Genomic DNA, 20,478 nt, shown 5'->3' with positions numbered 1-20,478 from the left:
ATACAACACTGAGTTTAATTTTCTTGCGGATTCACAGTAAATTCAAGAAGCACAATAGAATCAAAGAATGGCCACCCACAGCAAAAGGCAACAAATTGTACCAATGCAAAAAGAATAATAATAATAAGAAGAAATAAGAAATAAATATTCAGAACATGAGATAAAGAATCCTTAAAAACTTAAGTCCCTAAGGTCCACAGGGTTCAGTCTTGATGAGACAAATGCCTTTTGAAAAAATTTAAATAGCCTATGTCAATCAAGCTTGCCTCCTTGAATACACTATCAAGTTAATCACTATTTTCCTTGAATAAACGTGCTGGCTTTCCTTAACAAATCCACAGTAGTCAAATGACTGCTAATTCAGTCTCTGATTACTGTTTCTAGAACTTGGCCCACTGCTAAGGTTAAACTGACTGAACAGCTGCTGCTGGGTTTATGCTTAAACCTTTTTTTTAAATGAGGGTGCATCATTGGTAGAAAAGTTACCGGATAAGTTTCTGAAGGACAGAACTTATTTCCATTTGGAAAGGCAATGACTGATTAGAGATATAAACACAGGGGATTCTGCAGATGCTGAAAATGAAGAGTAACACACAAAGTATTGCAGGACTCAGCAGACCAGTGAGCTTCTATGAGAGAAATACAGCGTCCATGCTTTGGGCCAAGACCCTTCACCAGTACTCGTCTCTGGAAACGTTGGACTTTTTATTCCTCTTCATAGATGCTGCCTGACCTGTTGTGCTCCTCCAGCATTCTGTGTATGTTACACTGATTAGAGATAGTCAGCATGGCTTTATTCATGGCAGATCATATCTCACAAATCTGACTGAAGTTTGAGAAGATGATGGAGAGACTTGATGAAGACAGGGCAGTGGACCTAGTTTATGTGGACTTTAGCAAGGCCTTCAGACAAGATCCCACATTAAGGTCTGGTCCAGAAGGATAGAATACAAGGGACTTCAGCATGAGTTTGGTGATAGGAGGGAGAATGTGGTAGTAGAGAACTGTTTCTCACATTGGACATCTGTAATCAGTGATGTGCCACAGGAATCGGTGCTGGGTCCTAGGGCAACTAGGAAATTTTGTCACAAAATATCAGATTGAATTTATTTCAGACAAGTGCAATGTGATACCCTTTGGAAAGTTAAAGCAGGCAGGACATACACGGTAAATGACTAGGCCCTGGGGAATGTTGTGGAACAGATATAACTAGGGGTACTAGTATACAGTTCTCTGACAGACAGAAAATGTGGAGAAAAATGTACATGCCACCCTTGCCTTTATCAGACAGGACTTTGAGCACAATAGTTGTAATGTCATGTTTCAGATGTACAGCTGGAGTTCTGTGTGAAGTTCTGGTTGATACACCCTACTGTGCAAATATCTTAGGCACATATATATAGCTATGGTGCCTAAAACTTTTGCACAGTACTGCATTTGTCAACGTGGAGCGGAGAACAAGTCTGTAAATCTGGCAGGAGCAAAGGATGTTTGAAATGGTGATGATGGAACACATCAGGAGGGGCATGGGACAGGTGGCAGAGATGGCGTGCTGGAGCAGGGGGATGCACCCAGCCTTGAGATACCAGGCAAGGTTATTTGACTCCAAACAGTTGATTTATTGATCATTATAGAATTTCTCTCTGGTGCTTCCAGCTCCCTTCCTCTCTTTTCCCCTTTTCCCAACAATAAATCCCTTCTCCCTGCCCCCTTCCCACTGTCTGTCCGCAATAGAGACCCGTATCAGAATCAGTTTATCATCACTCACATATGTCATAAAATTTGTTTTTGTTTTGCAGCAGCAGTACAATGCAATACATAAAATTACTACAGTAGTGTGCAAAAGTCTTACGCACCCTGGCTATATATATCTGCCTAAGACTTTTGCACAGTATTTACATACCATGGGGAGTATGTGATTAAGTTAGAGTGGGTGGAGAAAAGATTCACAAGGATGTTGCTTGAGTTTAAGTTGAGATGGGAAAGGCATCTTAACTTACGTGGTAACTTTTTTACAGAGAAGGCAGTGGGTATATGGTACAGAAAGGTTCAATTGCACTACAGTCATATAGATAGTAAAATGCTAGGGGAACTGAACAGGTCATGCAACATCTACGGAGAGGAATAAACAGTCGATGTTTCGGGGCTCTCGTCAGGACTGGGGTCTTTGCTCGAAACCTCTCCATCATTGTTGCCTGACCTGTTCAGTTCCTCCAGCATTCTGTGTGTGTTACTCTGGATTCCAGCATCTGCAGAATCTCTTGTGTTTATGAATTGCATGAATAGGAAGGTTACAGGGGTACCGGACAAACTCAGGCAAATGAAATTGGCTTAGATTGTTGTCTTAATCAGCATGGATGAATTGGGTTGAGTGATAGATTGCTAGATAACTCTATGAATCGATGAATATAACTACAAATCTACTTACAATTCTCCATTCCTCAAGCTCCCAACTCCTCCTTGTTATTTGGAAGATTATGATCAATATTTCTGTAATTTTCACTTATTTTTCTCTCAGCAACCAGAACGTATTCCATCTGTACCAAATGATTTATCCTCTGCAAATGCAGTTGGCTTTTCTAGAACCTTCTTTGTATTATTACACCATCCAATGCCAAAATTATATGTACTATTGCTGATACTCCAGATGCATCTTCTTATTTGGTGAAGACAGGTGTAAAAGATTTATTTGGTACCTCAGCTTTCATTACCTTGACCGTAACACAATTGCTCCTAATACTCTTTTCTGCTTATACGCCTAGAGAATATCTTGGTTTCCCTTTCAGGTTTACTCTCAGTCTTTCTTTGGTCTCAATTTCTTTTTTACTTCCTCTCTGAGCATTCAGTAATGAGGTTGATTCTTACTTATATTGTGACCTGACTTTGGACACACATTCAGCTTTATTTTGTTTTGGTTCTCTTTGCTTAGCTAGGAAGGTCTGACTTCAATAGTTGTATCTTTCTCCTTTATAGCTGTGTACCTGGAAAATACCTGAGGTGTCTCTGTTGCACTCAGAACAACACATACAAAATGCTGGAGGAACTCAGCAGGTCAGGCAGCATCTATGGACAGGAACAAACAGTCGATGTTTCAGGCCGAGAACTTCAACATGACTTCAAATTTCCTTTAGACATTTAAAAACAATTGAATATACTTGACACTTTCAGAGGCATTTAAAACTCAAAAGAATCTTAAAGATCTAACCTAAAATATTTGTAAACATGTTACACTCTTTTCAAACACTTTCAAACACTAAAATAATCTAATTAAACAAGCCATTAGAGATAATTAATAAATTCCTTGAACAGGTTTACGTTAATATTTTTAAAGCTAAAAGCTATTCCAAAGTTTTCTTTTTAATTTGAAAACTCTTACCTGAATCAATTGCAATTGTTTCCTTCCTTTAAAATCAAAAACAGAAAATGTGTACCTCCTTGAACATGGCAAGGAATTTTCTGTCTAGCTTATGTCACAAGTATTGGGCATTTCGCCCAGGTTCTTGCTCCCTTAACAAAAATCCCAGCATCAAAGGTTGCTGGCTTACAGGAAACCACAGACAACAGTATCCAGGTTTCAGTGTGTAGACATACACGGCCGGAAATCCCAAGGTTGGTGTTGGTCTTCACAGATAACAGCAGAAAGCACTGACAGTCTTGTAAACATTATTCCACATAATAGTCAACTGTACTGAGACATTATGATTAGATGATAGGGCTGAAATCGTGGGACTGTCATGATTTAGTGTCCTGAATTTGAATCTCATCACAACAGCTAGGGAATATAAATATTAGGGAGAAGAGGTGTGGAGATTGTGAGGAAAAGGATGTCTACAAAGAGAGATACTGTGATATTCAGTTCACTACCTCCAGGACTAGAAACAATCACAGTGTTCAGAAGGGAATTGGATAGGTATTTGGGAGGGGTTCATATTTCCTTGGGAAAATCATGCAGAGCATTTAGAAAAATATATTTCATTGTAGATCAGTAAAGGCATATTCTAACCAGTTTGGCTTTGTTTTAGAAATAGCCTGAGCTTCTGCTAACTCAGAAATATTTTCTCACACTTCCTGTAGGATAGCATGACACCTGTAAGCCTACCTCGGAGTATCTAGAGTGATGTTTGGAAGCCTCAAGTATTCAGAATTATGTTTGAGTATATTAGCATCCTTATGTTAATATTCATCGTTGTGTGCCATGTCATATTATGTGGGTGATCATGGTCTTTGACCATGATTGCTCTTGGCAAATTTTTCTCCAGAAGTGGTTTGCCATTGCCTTTTTCTGGGCAGTGTCTTTACAAGATGGGTGACCCCAGCCATTATCAATACTCTTCAGAGATTGTCTGCCTAGTGTTAGTGGTCACATAACCAAGACATGTGATATGAATCAGCTGCTCATATGACCATCCACCGCCTGCTCCCAGGGCTTCACATGACCTTGACTGGTGGGCTAAGCAGGTGCTACACTTTGCCCAAAGTGACCTGCAGGCTAGTGGACGGAACGAGCATCTTATGCCTTCTCTGGTAGATCTGGATGTTAATAATAGACAAGGAAAAAGACAATAACTCTTACTAATGTTGCAGCCTGTGTTCATTAAATTTAAAAATATCCCCACGGATCACATTTGGTTCAAACACTAGTACCAATACTAAAAAGCATTACCTTTCAGATTGTCACCATTTCAGGCCTTACAGAATTATGGAAAGATCACAGCTAAGAAGGTTTTAAGTACTTGACTGTATAGCTCAATACAGGGATGTTAAATAAGTTTGAAACCAAATGGTGACTAGGGAAAAAGAAAACACTGTTGCTTTAACAACCTGATGCTAACCTCTCAAGGTTCAGAGAGGTATTTGCAATCATGGCTTCAGGGCCGATAGCGTGAGTCTAGTTGTGAATTAGACAGTGAAATGAATGCCAATATTTCCATTGACTCATATACCACTAAGGGATTGCAGTTGGATAATGTATCACGAAAGCAACTGTACTATAGCATGACCCTGCAAAAAAAAGACATCATCCACAAATAGATATCGTCTAAAATGTCAAAGGTCTGTCCAATTAAACAAAGATTTTAAGGTGGACTTCATTGTGGAGTGTATTTGTTCTTACTATTTCCTGGGGTAAATCATGCTGTTGGCTTTGGCTGAAGAGGAACTTATTATTCATATAAACAGACATTTCAAAGTTAAACTCTGCTGCATATTACACAAGAATAACAATGTCTATTTATGCAGAGCCTTAATCATAAGAAAAATGAGCCAAACTGAGTCACAGTGGTGTTATCATGAAGGGATGTGGTCAGAACTGGAATTGGGAGCAGGGGTACAGTACTGTTAGGCACATAGACTGCATATGGCTAGGGTGCCTAAGACCCTGTAGAAGCATGCAAAAGTCTCAGGGACCCTAGCTATATATACGCACCGCAGACTTTTGCAGAGCACTGTAGGTGTATGGATGAAGCCAAAGACCAAGAGTGGGGCTGTGTAGGCAGCCAAACTCGAGAGATGGACTCTGAAGCATAGCTGAGGGCATGAGTGGAAAGGAGGTGTGAGGGGTGAAAAGTGAGGAGAGAATCAGTAGCGTGTGTGTGTGTGTGTGTGTGTGTGTGTGTGTGTGTGTGTGTGTACTTTATACTTATGCTAAATGACATCACCAGGGCTGAGCATTTATTATTTCTACCTGGACAGAGCCACTTCAAGTTTCCCTTTGTATGTAGATGAGTGGTAAAATCCAGAGACAATGATTGAGTACATGGGAAAATTAAGAAAAAGCAATGGATTAGTGTGAATGGGTGTCAGATGGTCACCACAGACTCAATGGTATATTTTCATATGAATCGATGACTCTAATTCTTCTGTATAAATGAATCTCTCACATACACTCCACAGGGCAGATAGAAATGTCATGTAACAATCTGAGAGGCTCAACGAAGTCAGTACTGGTAGCAGGGCAGTCTTTTCACTGGTTGTGGACTCTGGAATTTAGCTACACATTTCATAGAAACATAGAAAACCTACAGCACAATACAGGCCCTTCAGCCCACAAGCTATGCCGAACATGTCCTTACCTGAGAAATTACCTAGGGTTACCCATAGCCCTTTATTTTCTGAGCTCCATATACCTGTCCAGGAGTCGCTTAAAAGACCCTATCATATCCACTTCCACTACCGTCACCGGCAGCCTATTCCACGCATTCACCACTCCCTACATAAAAAATTTACCCCTGACATCTCCTCTGTACCTACTACCAAACACCTTAAAACTGTGCCCTCTCATGCTAGCCATTTCAGCCCTGGGAAAAAGCCTCTGACTATCCACACAATCAATGCTCCTCATCATCTTATACACCTCTCTCAGGTTATCTCTCATCCTCCGTTGCTCCAAGGAAAAAAGGCCGAGTTCACTCAACCTATTCTCATAAGGCATGCTCCCCAATCCAGGCAACATCCTTGTAAATCTCCTCTTCACCCTCTCTATGGTTTCCACATCCTTCCTATAGTGAGGCAACCAGAACTGAGCACAGTACTCCAAGTGTGGTCTGACCAGGGTCCTTTATAGCTGCAACATTACCTCTCAGCTCCTAAACTCAATTGATGAAGGCCAATGCACCGTATGCTTTCTTAACCACAGAATCAACCTGCACAGCAGCTTTGAGTGTCCTATGGACTCAGACCCCAAGATCCCTCTGATCCTCCACACTTCCAAGAGTCTTACCATTAGTACTATATTCTGTCATCATATTTGACCTACCAAAATGAACCACCTCACACTTATCTAGGTTGAACTATATCTGCAACTTCTCAGCCCAGTTTTGCATGCTATCAATGTCCCACTGTAACCTCTGACAGCCCTCCATGCTATCCATAACACCTCCAACCTTTGTGCCATCAGCAAATTTACTAACCCATCCCTCCACTTCTTCATCCAGGTCATTTTAAAAATCACAAAAAGTAGGGATCCCAGAACAGATCACTGAGGCACACCACAGGTGACTGACCTCCATGCAGAATATGACCCGTCTACAACCACCCTTTGCCTTTTGTGGGCAAGCCAGTTCTGGATTCACAAAGCAATGTCCCCTTGGATCCCATGCCTCCTTACTTTCTCAATAAGCCTTGCATGGGGTACCTTATCAAATGCCTTGCTGTAATCCATATACACTACATCTACTGCTCTACCAGCATTAATGTGATTAGTCGCATCCTCAAAAAATTTAATCAGACTCGTAAGGCATGACCTGCCTTTCACAAAGTCATGCTGACTATTCCTAATCATATTATGCCTCTACAGATGTTCATAATTCCTGCATCTCAGGATCTTCTCCATCAACTTACCAACCACTGAAGTAAGAGTCACTGGTCTATAATTTCCTGGGCTATCTCTACACACTTTCTTGAATAATGGAACAACATCCGCAACCCTCCAATCCTCCAGAACCTCTCCCGTCCCCATTGATGATGCAAAGATCATCACCAGAGGCTCAGCAATCTCCTCCCTCATCTCCCACAGTAGACTGGGGTACATCTCGTCTGGTCCCAGTGACTTATCCAACTTGATGCTTCCCAAAAGCTCCAGTACGTCCTCTTTCTTAATATCTATATGCTCAATCGTTTCAGTCCACTGTAAGTCATCCCAACAATTGCCAAGATCCTTTTCCCTAGTGAATACTGAGGCAAAGTACACATTAAGTACCTCTGCTATCTCCTCCGGTTCCATACGCACTTTTCCACTGTCACACTTGATTAGTCCTATTCTCTCACGTCTTATCTTCTTGCTCTTCACATACTTGTAGAACGCCTTGGGGTTTTCTCTTCATCCTGTCCTCCAAGGCCTTCTCCTGGCCCTGTCTGGCTCTCCTAATTTCTTTCTTGAGCTCCTTCCTGCTCGCCTTATAATCTCTGAGCTCGCTATCACTACCTAGCTTTTTAAACCTTTCGTAAGCTCTTCTTTTCCTCTTGACTAGATTTACAACAACCTTTGTCCACCACGGTTCCTGTACCCTGCCATCCTTTCCCTGTCTCATTGGAACGTATCTATGCAGAGATCCGCGCAAATATCCCCTGAACACTTGCCACGTTTCTTCTGTAAAGGAGATAGGTTGGAACTGGGCCTTTAGTCATTGAGCTGCAAAAGGTGAATTCACTTCCTCTATCATGCATGGCTACAACGTGTCCCCTCTATAAAATCCACTGTCATTACACAAGTAGGATGCTCTGTCAACATCTTCAAGATGGCACGATACCGTGGCTGTTAGCTCAATCGCTTTCCGGAGCCAGCTGTCACAGATCAGGATTCAATTCCTTCTGCTGTCTGTAAAGAGTTTGTATGTTCTCCCCATGGCTGCATGGGTTTCCTTTGAGTGCTCCAGTTACCTCCCACATTCCAAGGATGTACAGGTTAACATTAGTGAGTTGTAAGCCATGTTATGTTGGCACTGAAAGCGTGGCAACACTTGTAGGATGCCCCCTCGCTGATTTGATTTGATGCAAACAATGCATTTCACTATATGTATCAATGTACGTATGACAAATAAAGATAATCTTAAAAGACTCATAACTTCTAGTCCATGGAAGATTCCATTTTGAAGTCACATATCAGGCTAACCTGAAGCGACCTTGGGACTTGTTCACTGTCTTTGGATCCACGAGGCATTCTCAGCTCTGGATTCTGCCTGTTGCTACCCATAAAGAGATTCGGAGTCTAAAAATAGTTCTTTGATGCCTGGTCCTTTAAACAGCAGCAAGCGTTGCAACCCTGCAGAGGACTCTCATTTGCACTTGAAAATAGATGTAGATAGGAGGTGTTCTTACGATAGGCCACTTATTTTCATTTTCGAAATTAGTATAGCCCCATCAGTGCCCATGATGTTTACTAGGCCTAACCTAATTCAAGCAAAGATTACCCGTTATGACAAACAAGGGGCCATGAGGGCTGTCAGCTCTTCTGTGAAGCCCATTCTGTGTTCTTGTCTCCTGCAACACTATACAACCGCTACACTTGAGTTAAAGAAAGTAAAGATAGCTTTACAGTACCATAAACAACAAAGTTACGGACTGCAGATGCTGGAATCTGGAACAACGCACAAAGTGCTAGAGGAACTCAACAGGTTGGGCAGCACCTATGGACGGAAAACAACAGTTGATATTTTGGGTCGAAACCCCTTCATCTGAACATATGAAGGTTTCAGCAATAAAAGGTCAGTGCGGATAAAGGGTTTCAACCCAAAATGTCAACTGTCCATTTCTTTCCACAGATGTTGCCTAAGCTGCCAAGTTCCTCCAGCAGGTTATGGACTGAAGAGGGCAAGGTAGGTTTTGTCTCAGTGTAAACCAAGAGCTGTCAAGGAGCTTATGGGCCTAATAGCTTTTTTTTTCACTGTGATGCCTTTTTCTTTGCTTCAATGAAAACTTGAATCTGTATTGATTTTTCAAACGATTCAGCTTGTCCTAAAGTAGCTTTGAGTCAATGGAAAACTTCTGCAGAGTTGTCTCCATATTAGCTATGTTAGAGACAGCTTCAGGCTACAAATAGTAGATTGCTGATTAGGCATTAAACTCAACAAGAACAAAAATGGCATAATCAGCACCAAGAGCTATTAACATGCTACTAATCACATTTGTAAAGGGCCAAGCGTTAAAACAATGTCAAAGGAGTGCTAATAAATTATTTCCTGGCAAGATACTAGCAAGTTATACTTTCAAATAAAAATTGAAGACACTATGGAAACACTCAGCAGGACAGGCAGCATCTGCTGAAAGAGGAACAGAGTTAAAAGTGTCGAGTTAAGTCATCTGAGTTTATTGTCATGTGAGTAAGTATGGTGAGGTACAAGTACAATGACAAACTTGCTCACAGCAGCATCACAGCCGTAGGCTTCAATGAAGAAAAAAAAGACTTTGCAAAACAAGGCACGAGAGCAAAAAACAACAATAATCAGAGAGAATTTCACAGTAATGTTGCTCTCTGCACAGATATTGTCCAAATTACTGAGAGCTTCAATCATTTTCTGTTTTTTTCCTTCAGGTTTCTGCAGGTTTTGAGTTTCACCTATTGGCATTTTACCCTTGGGTTCTTACCCTTTTCTGCCAATGCCAATAGCAGCCAAAAGTGATTGTCAGTAGCACTGTGGTAACTTACCCACAATACCTCACACCTCCTCATGCGTGAGCACTTATAGAGAGTAGGAGTGACTGGCTCTTTTCCAGGGTTGCAAATGTTTACTATTGGGATTGCCACAGGGGCCAGTGTTTGAGTCCCAGCTATTCGCAATGACTTGGATGAGATCACCGAATGTTATAAATCGATGGCTGTTAATGACTTGAAATTAGGTGGGATTGTGATTCATCTGAGGCCTCCATCAGTCAGAATTGACCATGAATATTGCGTCCTAGCTGTCTAGATATGCAAGTCAGTGCTGGAGAATATGGAGAGCAAGCTGTTGCCCATGTAGCAAGCTCCCCCTCTCCACTCATCTGATGAACCCAAAGGAATGGCAGAGATTGATACAGTTTGGCACCAGCACCATTGCAGAAGTTGCCAGTCAGTGTTGAACTGTTCCTACACTCTGGAGGGGAACCAGAATATAGGAACAGATGTAGGGAAGAAGGAAGAAAAAGAAAATAGTAAAGTTGATTGCACCGTTAGTGATAAGCAGAGAGTAAGAGGTGGAAAATTTCTTAAATGTATTTATTTTAATGCTTGGAGCATTATAATAAAGGTGGATAAGCTTAAAACATGGATTGATACCTGGAAGTATGATGTGGTAGCTATTAGTGAAACGTGGTTACAGGAGGGGTGTGATTGGCAACTAAATATTCCTGGATTTAATTGCTTCAGGTGTGATAGAATCGGAGGGACAAAAGGGGGAGGTGTTGCATTGTTTGTCAGAGAAAATATTACAGCGGTGCTCTGGCAGGATAGATTAGAGGGCTCGTCTAGGGAGGCTACTTGGGTGGAATTGAGGAATGGGAAAGGTGTAGTAACACTTATGGGGGTGTATTATAGACCACCAAATGGGGAGCGAGAATTGGAGGAGCAAATTTGTAAGGAGATAGCAGATATTTGTAGTAAGCACAAGGTTGCGATTGTGGGAGATTTTAATTTTCCACGCATAGAATGGGAAGCCCATACCGTAAAAGGGCTGGATGGTTTGGAGTTTATAAAATGTGTGCAGGATAGTTTTTTGCAGCAATACATAGAGGTACCAACTAGAGAAGGGACAGTGTTGGATCTCCGTTAGGGAATGAGATAGGTCAGGTGACGGAGGTTTGAGTTGGGGAGCACTTCGGGTCCAGTGATCACAATGCTATTAGTTTCAATATAATTATGGAGAAGGATAGGTCTGGACCCAGGGTTGATATTTTTGGTTGGAGAAAGGCTAACTTTGAAGAGATGCGAAAGGATTTAGAAGGAGTGGATAGGGACAATTTGTTTTACGGGAAGAATGTAACAGAGAAATGGAGATCATTTAAAGGTGAAATTTTCAGAGTACAGAATCTTTATATTCCTGTTAGGTTGAAAGGAAAGGTTAAAAGTTTGAGAGAGCCGTGGTTTTCAAGGGATATTGGAAACTTGGTTCGGAAAAAGAGAGATATCTACAATAAATATAGGCAGCATGGAGTAAATGAGGTGCTCGAGGAATATAAAGAATGTAAAAAGAATCTTAAGAAAGAAATTAGAAAAGCTAAAAGAAGATATGAGATTGCTTTGGCAAGTAAGATGAAAATAAATCCCAAGGTTTTCTACCATTATATTAATAGCAAAAGGATAGTGAGGGATAAAATTGGTCTCTTAGAGAATCAGAGTGGACAGCTATGTGTGGAGCCAAAAGAGATGGGGGAGATTCTGAACAATTTCTTTTCTTCAGTATTCACTAAGGAGAAGGATATTGAATTGTGGAAGGTAAAGGAAACAAGGAGGGTAGTTATGGAAAGTATAAAGAGGAAATACTGGCGCTTTTAAGGAATATAAAAGTGGATAAGTCTCCAGATCCAGACAAGATATTCCCTAGGACCTTGAGGGAAGTTAGTGTGGAAATAGCAGGGGCTGTGACAGAAATATTTCAAATGTCATTAGAAACAGGGATGGTGCCAGAGGATTGGTGTATTGCTCATGTGGTTCCATTGTTTAAAAAGGGTTCTAAGAGTAAACCTAGTAATTATCAGCCTGTGAGTTTGACGTCAGTGGTGGGTAAATTGATGGGAAGTATTCTTAGAAATGGTATATATAATTGTCTGGATAGACAGGGTCTGATTAGGAACAGTCAACATGGATTTGTGCGTGGAAGGTCATGTTTGACAAATCTTATTGAAGTTTTTGATGAGGTTACCAGGAAAGTTGACGAGGGTAAAGCGGTGGATGTTGTCCATATGGACTTCAGTAAGGCCTTTGACAAGGTTCCATATTGAAGGTTAGTTAGGAAGGTTCAATCATTAGGCATTAATATTGAAGTAGTAAAATGGATTCAGCAGTGGCTGAATGAGAGACACCAGAGAGTAGTGGTGGATTAACTGTGTGTCAGATTGGAGGACAGTGTGTAGCAGTGTGCCTCAGGGATCTGTACTGGGTCCAATGTTGTTTGTCATATATATTAATAATCTGGATGATGGGGTAGTAAATTGGATTAGTAAGTATGCAGATGATACTAAGATAGGTGGCATTGTGGATAATGAAGTAGGTTTTCAAAGCTTGCAGAGAGATTTAGGCCAGTTAGAAGAACAGGTTGAAAGATGGTAGATGGAGTTTAATGCTGAAAAATGTGAGGTGCTACATTTTGGTAGGACTAATCAAAATAGGACATACATGGTAGGGCATTGAAGAATGCAGTAGAACAGAGAGATCTGGGAATAATGGTGCATAGTTCCCTGAAGGTGGAATCTCATGTGGATAGGGTGGTGAAGAAAGCTTTTGGTATGCTGGCCTTTATTAATCAGAGCATTGAGTATAGGAGTTGGGATGTAATGTTGAAATTGTATAAGGCATTGGTAAGGCCAAATTTGGAGTATTGTGTACCGTTCTGGTCACCGAATTATAGGATAGATGTTAATAAAATTGAGAGAGTACAGAGGAGATTTACTAAAATGTTGCCTGGGTTTCATCTCTTAAGTTACAGAGAAAGGTTGAACAAGTTAGGTCTTTATTCTTTGGAGGGTAGAAGGTCAAAGGGGGACTTGATAGAGGTGTTTAAAATTATGAGGAGGATTGATAGAGTTGAGATGGATAGGCTTTTTCCATTGAGAATGGGGGAGATTCAAACAAGAGGACATCAGTTGAGAGTTAAAGAGCAAAAGTTTAGGGTAACATGAGGGGGAACTTCTTTACTCAGAGAGTGGTAGCTGTGTGGAACGAGCTTCCAGCAGAAGTGGTTGAGGCAGGTTCAATGTTGTCGTTCAAAGTTAAATTGGATAGCTATATGGACAGGAAAGGAATGGAGGGTTATGGGCCGAGTGCAGGTCGGTGGGACTAGGTGAGAGTAAGAGTTCGGCATGGACTAGAAGGGCCAAGATGGCCTGTTTCCGTGCTGTAATTGTTATATGGTTATATAGCTCCATGTAGGACTGCCTTAGGGACTCTAGCTTTGGATTTTTCTCTCGGGGTTTATTCCCGAAGCCTTCCCCATGGGAACAGAGGTTTGAGATCAGAGTTCTCCTTCTCCTAGATGAGCTGCTAACTGTGGTTGACGAGCCCCATCTGCCGGAGGCATCTGATTTTAAGGTGCCATTAATCCACCATTGCCCCTTCTCCTGTAAGCAGAAACAGTTCCGGTAGGCTTAGTAGCTAAGCCACAAATGAAGGCCAGGAGCTGGACTTGGTTGTCACAAGCTATTTGAGGCGCGCACCATTGGGATTATTTAATAGGTTTCTTTTATTGCTCTTTTCTGTGCCTTGTGGCGCATCAGGGCAGCAACCTTGCCGGTTTTTTTTTTGCATTTTGTCTGTTGTTTGCAAGAACGAGTTGCTAGCTCAATGCTCAACTGAGCATGGATGGAAAGCGTGTAAGGAGCCAGCTGGTTCAAAGCCGGGACCATTCACCTCAAAGTCCGGTGAGGATGCCACCACACTACGGGCCATAGGCAGTGGGAGCTTATTCCCATCAGCACTTCTGGCAATAACAATTTAAAGAACCATTCATAAGGAGGTCGCAAAGAGGCACCAAGGCAGGTGCAGCACATGGTTAAAAAGCAAACGGGATATTGGAACAACATAAGAAGTACTGGAGGAACTCAATGGGTCAGGCAACACCGATGGAGCAAAATGGACAGTTAACGTTTCAGACCAAGATCTTTCGTCTGGACTGGAAAGAGAGGGGGGAGGACATTTTGCTGCTCTGTTTTGCTGTTCCACTGTAAAGTCTATTCAAGATATGCCTCCACTGAAGAAGTTTTGCTCCTCTCTTCAGGGGGAGTTCTATAAGACTCACTCTAACTGCTCCCCCTCAATGACCTCTGCTGCTATTCTGATCTTTAACCTCTCCTGTGTCTCCAGATTTAGTTTATTTTATTTAGAGATACAGCACGGAATAGGCCCTTCCGGCCCTTCAAGCCACACCACCCAGCAACCTCCAGCAGCCCCAATTTTAAACCTAACTTAATCATGGGACAACTTACAATGACCAATGAACCTACCCAGTATGTCTTTGGACTGTGGGAGGAAAGCAGAGGAGCTGGAGAAAACCTATGCATTCACAGGGAAGGCGTACAGAGACGCCTTGCAGAGGATGCTGGGATTGAACTCTGAACTCCAGTGCCCTGAGCTACAGTGGCATTGCATGAACCACTACGCTACCCTGGTGCCCCAAATGGGTTATAGGCCTTCCTTACAACGGGAAGTGAGTACAGGAGCAATAAAGTCTTGCTACGATTATTTAGGCTGTTCACAAGACCATGCTAAGGTATAGAATATGGTTTAGGACTATATATAAGGATCCATCTGTCATGGAGGGAGTTCCACAAGGTTTCACCACACTAATTCCACAGGAAAAAGTCATCACCCTGACACAGTGGTGTCAAGAAAATAACATCTCCCTCAGTGTCGCAAAAACAAAGGAGCTGGTTGTAGACTAAAGGAGGAATGGAGCAGGCTAACCCCTATTGACATCAATGAATCTGGGGTTGAGAGGGTAAACAGCTTTAAGTTCCTCAGCATACACATCACCCAGGATCTCACGTGGTCTGTACATACCAGCTGTGTGGTGAAAAAAGCACAACAGCACCTCTTTCACCTCAGACGGTTGAAGAAGTTTGGTATGAGTCACCAGATCCTAAGGACTTTCTACAGGGGCACAACTGAGAGCATCCTGACTGGCTGTATCACTGCCTAGTATGGGAACTGTACTTCCTTCAATCGCAGGACTCTGCAGAGAGTGGTGTGGACACCCCAGCACATCTGTAGATGTGAACTTCCCACTATTTAGGACAGGTGTGTAAAAAGGGCCTGAAGGATCATTGGGGACCCAAGTCACCCCAAACACAAACTGTTCCAGTTGCTACCATCCAGGAAACAATACCGCAGCATAAAAGCCAGGACCAACGGGCTCCGGGAAAACTTCTTTCACCAAGCCATCAGACTGATTAATTCGCGCGAATACAATTGTATTTCTATGCTATATTGACTGTTGTGTTGTACATACTATTTATTACAAATTATTATAAATTGCACATTGCACATTTAGACGGAGACGTAACGTAGAGATTTTTACTCCCCGTGTATGTGAAGGATGTTAGAAATAAAGTCAATTCATTCAATTCATTCATTAGACTGTCTGGGTCTGAGTTTAGAAGAATGAAAAGAGATCTCACTGAAACATACAAAATGCTGACAAACTGACTGCAGGGAACTTGACTGGGGTGGGTAGACGAGTGGGCGGTGTTGGTGGTGTAAGGGTGCTCTAAAACAAAGGGTCACCATCTCAGTATATAGGGTTATGACACTTTGGGCTCGGATGAAGAGAAATCTTTCATCCAGAGGGTGGGAAACCTGAGGACTTGTCTACCACTGATGGCAGTGAAGAACAAGACATTTGGTATATTCATGAAGGAAGGAGACAGATCTCCAGACACTAAAAGCATCAAAGGACATTGGGAGTGAGTGGGAATATGGTATTAAAATAAAGGATCAGTCATGATCATATTGAATGGCAGAGCAAGTTCAAGGGCCAAAAGACCTATTCCAGCTCTAATTATGCTGTGCTTTTATGAGTCTCGTTATGCCTGTCACCACAGAGGTGGGAGTACAGGTGTCAATTCTGTCCCCAGGCTCAAGGCTTTTGATGCTACTAGTCATCTGTAGTCTGTGTCACTAAATGTGTTATATGCTAGCATTAGTGATCTCTGCTCTGTGAAATTCACTCCATTAATATCAGCACACTGATGCTACTAAACATGTATATCTAATTCTATCAAACAGGGACAAATTCCAAAGCAATGCATTTGCCAATATGGGCCCTTGTTAGAGATCAGGATTGGAACTTCTGCTCAAAAGCATTGAGGAAGGTGGTTCCGCTCCCCGCCTGTCATACAGTAATTCAACACAGACAAAGGGTTGACCTTGGGATCTTCAGCTCTGCACTGATCAGTCCTAAGCTGCAAATGCCTTCATCTGAAGTTGGATATGTATGTCATATATGGGAAACTTTTTCACATGGTTATCATGGTTATCATACAAGTCTGTTCAATGAGTTACAATCTACCATGGAGAAGTGATTTGCTACAGCCTGCAGCCACTTCACAGAATTCCCCACAAGGGCTTTTGTGCGGAGAACAAGAGACAGATGAGGAGGTCACAAAACAAAGCTGCAGCACAAAGCTAAAGGGGATTGGAAGGTATCATCAACTCTTAAAAACAAAGCAGCTCACAGTCACCAGAGCCCCCAGACAGTGACACTGTCCAAAACACACTCCTACGCAGCTTTTGTTTTGTTCCATCAGGGAGATTTCCCATGCAGATTTTGCCATTCAAGTGTTTGCACTGTGTCACCACTCTATTTTCTCATTAACACAGTTGCTGCAGTCGGCAAGTTCATGACTTCAATAAAATGCCAGGAAGGTGGGGGGGGGGGCAGAATTAAATCTGTGACACTGAAACATGACAGTATACCCAGTTTGTCTTAAAATGCGAAGACTGGCATTTTACCAGGAAATCTGATACCCTGCATTTATTTGCTAGAAATTAGGCAGAATCACATTCATGGTTAAATGAAAGACAAAGTGGTTGACCTTTGATGTGGGTGGATGCAGCTGTTTCTCTGGTGTTCATACTCATAGTAAACATTTGTCCGTTACCATGCACTCCCCTGAACCTTGAGATACAACCCTGGGTGAACCATAATTAGATATTTGAAATCAGCACCATTTCAGGCAAATGCATAATGCCATGCTGACTTCAAACTGGAAGTCTCCAAATGTTTGCATTTTGGGTGTAAGTCTATCACCTTGAAAGGGAGATCTGGAAATTGCTCAGATCATTACTGGTGTTTAAATATTATTGCAGTTAACCTAATGGTAAGTTCAAAAGTTGCACAAAGAACAAAATAGTGGCCAGCTGGATGCAGGAAGCAAGGCAGTGTGCATTGGAGATAATCAGCAGGTTGGAAACCATTTTAGAAGCAAGAAAAAGATTTGATTTTTCTGGTCAGTGGCCCTCCATTACTATCATGTGAATGAATTCTGATTCCAATCTCTTAACTTAACTTATGTGGTGTCCAAGTGCTGATTTTCTGCAGGACACTCTGTTGGTGATGCCACTCGGCACAAGAGGCCTTTGAAAATAAATCAGTTTTTCAATGCATTACCTCATTCTGCGAGCTATATCTGCCAGTGTCCATAATTTTAGTTCAATAAGGGGGCAGGAGTTGATAGTTGTAGTGGAACAGTATTAATAATTGATACTAGTTCCAGAAGTCACAGAAAACTACTCCAAACCTTAAATAAAGTGGCCAATTATGTTTTGACATTTTTGCAAATTTTGTCCCACTCTTTTGTCTCAAAAGTCACGCTCAGGTCTTTTTCCCATGCTCTTTTAAGACCCAACAGAACTTTGTCCCCGGAGATTTGTGTTAAAGCTGAATAATAAGTTGAAGCTTCGGGACCTTTACCATATGCAGCGAGTACAGTAGATAATATCGTAGTAACTTGTGGAGGTTGCTGTGTAGAACCAAAAGTTGTATGTAGCAAATGACGCAGTTGAAGATATCTCCAAAATAGTGACCTAGAAATATCATACTGTTGGATGAATTGATTAAAAGATTTTAAACTATCACCATTATAAAGGTCTCCCAATTTAATTATGCCTTTCCCTTGCCATTCCCTCTAGAAGAAAGGGGACATCAATACACGACTTTGGATTCATCCAGATACTCGAGGCTTCATTCAAATATGGATAAATTTAAACAATCTGGCTAGCTTATTCCAGAACAAATGCATATGTGATATAATTGGGTGAGACCTTGCCTCAGGAGGTAACTTGATAGACAAACATTGTAATGGAGGGTTGGGAGGAAGAGCAGAACATTCAATACAATACCAAGGAGGCACTCTCTCCGGAGGGAGAGACCAATGTGCTGAATGCTTAAGAGTAAAGACATAGTAATAATATATTACTCAAGGGTTCAGGGTTAAAAATTTTTCTAGAAATAAATTTTGAAAAAAAATAAAGATAAAGTGGCTAATACGTCTCCAATCAGAAAACATGTTTGCAAGGCATAAATAGGCAAGAAGGAGCTTTCAGCTTCAGGTGTTGGCACAAACCCAGAAAATGGTGCTATGTTTGGAGAAACCCGCCAGATGGATCAAGCCAGTCATCATCACAAAGGAAAGTGTACTCAACTGAAGCGGACAGAGGGAAACTGGGTGAGACTTCATGATCATTCCACGTCACTCATCAGACTGCATGACACTCCAAGGGATAACAGAAGTTATGGCACTGTTGAGCCCTTTGATCCTATGCCAGCAAAAACCCAAAGTTATTTGCACTCTAAATTGGAGTGAAAAATCACAAGCCTATAAAACGAACCAAATTCACAAGCACACAAAAGGTGCTAGAAATTCTGAACAGCACAGAACTCTGTGAGTCAGGCAGCATCTATAGAGGGAAATAAACAGTCGCTGTTTCAGGCCGAGACTCTTAAGCAGCAAATCAGCAACACAAGAGATTCTCCAGATAGCTGAGATGTCGCCTGTTTATTCCCACCACCCCCCCCCCGCCCCACACCATTGACATTGCCTGGCTTGCTGAGTTCCTCCTGCATTTTGCGTGTGTTGCTCAACTTAACGAGCAAGTACCATTTAAAATGATCATATCAGTAATGTTGTTCATACTGCTCGCAAACAATGGATGCATGGCTGCTCACCGGTGACTCATCTTAGAATGCAGTGGTGTGAAAACAATCCTGGAGGCATCATCACTTCACGTTACCCTGGATAGTTTGGCACCACCCCGTATCCTGCTCACAGTTGCTCATTTTAAGATTATTTCCAGAATATTGTGCCATTCCAAACAATGACTGACGTCAATGAGGAAACTTTGTTCCTCAGATAAAGATATAGCATAGATTCACACAGTCATTCATCAAAATTGTTTCTTCCGGTTTGAAACAAAATCTCAGAGGTATGAAGAGGCTATCATTTTTTGAACAGTAATATGAAGTCAACCTGACTGACCTGGTGGAAATATTGTGACAGTGCTCTGCAACTACAAACATTTGAGAAGGTTAAGTGCATCCCAACAGGCTTGAAAGAAGAGGAAGGTTTCAAAGACTTATCAAGGCTGTTTTCATCTAGGGTTTTCCTCTCTCCAGTTTCCCATTCTGCTCTGACCCTCTGCCTTTTAGTACATTAAACTCAGATTTTATCATGAGGTTGAATTTCTAAAAAAATATGCACTTACTGGAAGTCCAAAGATTTAGAAAAATTAAACAGAAAATACTGGAAATACTCATCAGGTTAGGCTACATTTGTGGAAAGAGAAAGTGAATCAAGAGTTCACGTCAAAGACCTGTCACCAGATCTAAGAAAGAGAGAAAAGAAGTTCACAGTTCAAAGTACATTTATTATCAAAATATGTATATATTATACAATCTTGAGATTTGTCCTCTTAAAGGCAGCCACAAAACCCTAAAGAACCCATTAAAAAAGACCATCAAACACCCAATGTGCAGAAAGAATAAAAGAAAATTCATGCAAATGGTAAAAGCAAGCAAATAGCATTCAGAACTCAAGTCCATGAGGGACAAACCATCCGCAGATCCACTTTTCAGTGCGGAGCCTAAGTCACAGGGCAGCAAGCTGAACCGGCCCATTTCCTCGCCTCAGGCCCCGACACCCTGCCCTTTTCAATCTGGCCTGACAATAGGAGATGGAGGTGGAGACCATTACTTACTTATAGAGTGAGACCATTCAAGATTCAGGCAACAGGAGGTAAGTTGAAAGGAGAGGTACTTCACACAGAGAGTGGGGGGTGTCTGGAAGAGCTGCCAGGGT

The sequence above is a fragment of the Mobula hypostoma genome, chromosome 4 (genome assembly GCF_963921235.1).
Source record: "Mobula hypostoma chromosome 4, sMobHyp1.1, whole genome shotgun sequence".
Lineage (NCBI taxonomy): Eukaryota > Metazoa > Chordata > Chondrichthyes > Myliobatiformes > Myliobatidae > Mobula > Mobula hypostoma.
Note: the sequence above shows the minus strand (reverse complement) of the source record.